The sequence below is a fragment of the Rhyacophila brunnea genome, unplaced genomic scaffold (genome assembly GCF_057557595.1).
Source record: "Rhyacophila brunnea isolate RB1 unplaced genomic scaffold, BYU_Rbru_1.0 scaffold_11, whole genome shotgun sequence".
NCBI lineage: Eukaryota > Metazoa > Arthropoda > Insecta > Trichoptera > Rhyacophilidae > Rhyacophila > Rhyacophila brunnea.
Window position 1 is genome coordinate 23,395,701 of NW_028232763.1, and position 3,952 is coordinate 23,399,652.

A 3,952-nucleotide genomic window follows, 5' to 3' on the forward strand; every position below is an offset into this window, starting at 1 on the left:
GCCGCCGCCTCTAGTCAAATATTTCGGCCAGAGATCATAGAATAGAACATAATTTGAAGTAACAAAAATATTAAGTATTCTAGTTTTATTAATATAGCTTTAAGGGGATTTAATTGTTTAAGACCATCGAGGAATCAGCGAGACGAAGCATTATCACGAAACAATTTATCTTTTTTGCCTCATTGGAAAATGATAATAACATCGTGCAATATTTTACTTTATTAATTTTCCATTAATCCTCTCTATTGAAACTATTTTTATTGCGTAAAATTCTTAGAGGAAGTTAGATAGTATATTTTTCTTAATTTAAGTTTTTGATTCTTATTATTTGAGGAAACGCCGAATACATAGTGTTCGCTTTTCCCTTCAGAACTTTTATGTCAGCGGAATTATAATTTGTTACTTCTGAAAAGATTTGAGAAATCACTTTTATTTATTATATTTATTAAAAATGTAAATTATTTGTAGTCGTAGACTTATTTATATTATTTATATCTTAACTTTTAAATTCACTAACATATAGTTATTTAGCATTCCAAGCTTACTAACATTCCTAACTTTATCAATTTCACGTTTTTATACTGACTAGAGAGTTTACAAAATATGTTTAGATTACAGTATAAATACGTGTAATTTATTTATAAATTAATATTCTACTTTGAATGTAGAGTTTTCCCATTGTCCATGATAAAAGGTGCGGGAGACGCAAAGACACCCGCCGTTGTCATGGCAATCGGAAAACCTACAAATAATCTTATATGCTAGGCTAGGTCACTAATATTTTCGAGGCCAAAATGACATAGTAAAATATTTGACAAAGAATTGATTGCGAGTGCGCAAAATAACATATAAATGAACGTAAGGCGCATAGCCGCTTGTCTGCAGAGGATTTGCTGGAAATGATTGTTTTAAAAAATACATTGAAATACCCCACTTTGATAAAAAATCGCGCAGTAAAGTGATTCTAGGATACAGGGTATGCTTTGCAATTATTTATGTGTAAATGTTTTTCATTCAACGGGCGTCGTAAGCATGCCAATGTTTCTATATGCTCCACTTCTAGTTATAAAGTCATTATGCATTTTCATATTCGGCTATAGTAAGGTGAGAGGTACGCCAGAATCAAGACAATGATTCGACACTGAGCTTTCTTATTCATACTCCCATACCTTACATTTGTTTAAACATTAAAAAGGGCACAAAAATCGTCTCTTCACAACGTAAGCCTTTACAAAAAAAAAACACAACTATAAAAATGTAAATTATTTCATTGTGACATGCATTTACATACATTTTCTTTTATTGTTTATTGTACAGAGTCTACAATCGGTAGCGAATAAATCATAGAATAAGATAAAAATCATAATATATCAAAACACAATCGTTTTTCATGTCAATAAAGTGCACTCTTTTCTCGACTCATTTGTCAGTTTGTTTTTGGAATCTGAAGAATTTTGTAAGACTATTTTCTCGGTACACTTTATTGGTCGGCCGAGGAAATATAAAGTGAAATGGATTTCTTGTTACTTTCTCATTCTGATCATCTGTACCTCTAGTACCTATTTTAGTAGAACGTGTGTCGGCGATTATGCCTTCGAACATGTTAACTCTTTTATCTAAAAATAGATATAAGTCGAATTATTATTGCAGAAGATGACGTAGACTATAATTAATGCATAACCATATAGAAAAATTAAAATAAAAGCTTTCATAAATAAATTGAGATAAATGTTATGACAAAATATCATTGATGCTAATTTTGTATAAATTATAAAAGGACATCCCATCCCCATAAGAGATGTGTATATTGGTATATTGTAACAGACACGCTAAACAAATACATACATACACCACAACACAATACAAAGGAACTGTTTGAATACTTAAATACTTGTCTAAATTAAAGATTCAACCGAAACCGAAACAAGTTAGCATAAATAAAAATGTTTGAATGCCAATATTTTAATCACAATTCAGTACTTTAGCGAAATATGAATTTATCATCATTAAAATTGATATCCTGGTACCATACGTTTAGAGCTTTTTATATATCTCTAGACAGATTTAATGTATTGATAATAAGCCAAAATTTATATCTAGTCATATTTATTTTCATATTTAATTACATTTTAAAAATAAGAAAGTTCTTTTTGCACAAAAAAAAAACATGGTTTTATGGAGCACAATTTTATGAATATCCAGGAATATCTTTCATTTGTCGCTTTTCAACTACTTTATGTGCTCGGATTTGATATTTATTTATGTAAGACTCCTAGGTTAATCGATAGGTTATTAGTCAGGAGATATCACAGGTGAACCGTTACGTAGTGATTAAATGCTACGTATGTATTAATTTTTTATTACTGCCGATTCTTACGTTTTTGATTACTCGTTTCATATAAATTTTGCACTAGAAGAATGTTGCTGATTTATAATATGTCACAAGAGCATTGTGACCGGGTCCAAATGACTTCCTTTGAACGGGGTACAGTTTTGGAACTTTGTTTTAGATATTCCATCGTAAAGAAATACTTTACAATCGTTATTGTAGATTGTAAACGGCTATTCCGACAAAGTGTCAAAATTTGCCACAGAAACCTGGAAAACAGAGTATGTCGTGATATCACTGGCGTCATCATAATTGTTTGATAATAAAAAATATTGTTGTATCTCATACCTGTCTATACAAAACCAATTAATCATGTTATATTGTAGAAATGCTATTTAATTAATCGATTTTATTAAATTCCATTTTTATTGTAAAATATCTTAAAATTCGAAACTCATGACTTTGCACAATTTTATTCTCTATGAAATTGGCATTAATTTTTACATTGTAGTAGCTGTTTGAATTATTATAATTATATTGAATTGAGAATAGTTTGTTATTAAAAATGTATGCATTCATAGTAGGGAGTGTAATTACTACACGAGGTCTCATATGTTGCATGCCCTTTTTATTTCATTATAATTGACCTTGTGTATAAATTTACTTACAACCTTTTAAAATAATTGATTATTTATATTATACAAACACTAATTTACGTTTAGCAAGCTAGAATTGTAATGAATGATAATAAATAATTTTAATTATATTACAAAGCTACTGTTATTTCAACACTCAAACCTTTTCCCTGACACTCACTATCCCCACCGAAGCTTCTCTACAGCAGCAGAGCAAACTTATATGGCATGCGTATCACGTCTGATGGCATTCGAACAAATTGTAAGATCTCAACCGCAGCATGGTACGCAGAACGTCCCAATCAACGTAGCACCCAGCGTTTTATGTGCCAGATCTTAAATCTGAACAGATACGTGAAAAAGAAAAAATATTTGCATAATTTGGCAGCCAACCTAAAAAACATGTCTGTCGGAAGAGGTAAAATAAAATCTTATGACTGATCCTGAATGTAATTTTATAAATCCGTGGGTAAAGTAGTAAGGCAAAAAATGCTTTTCTTAATCACTATCTCTTGAAAAGAGCTAAAAATCTCTTGGCATGTAACGTGTTACCACAAATATTTTTTTCATATTTTGTTCGCATAAAAAGGTTTGCCACCCTGTTCTACAGTACGATACAATTATGAAACAATGCATAGATCTTCTCAAGTAGGTATAGATAATTAAGAGAGTCGACATATTATTGCAGTGATCATGTTGCTCCCCGAACCGGTTTCAAGAATCTTTCAGCTGTTTCTCTGCTCGAATTTTCCTCAACGCCTCAAGTGATTTGTTATTCTTTTCTTTTCTCTGTTTAACGCTATAACGGGCACGACTTGAGAAAATCACAAAGATGTATCACCTCACCGGGAATCGAACCCGGAACTCGGGTACAAGACGCCAATGCCTTACGCATTAGAGTACGAGGATCGCCCCACGATGTTTCATATTTAACAGATTATAAAAAACTAACAGACAAAAAAGAAGAAATGACCAAGTAGTAATGAAT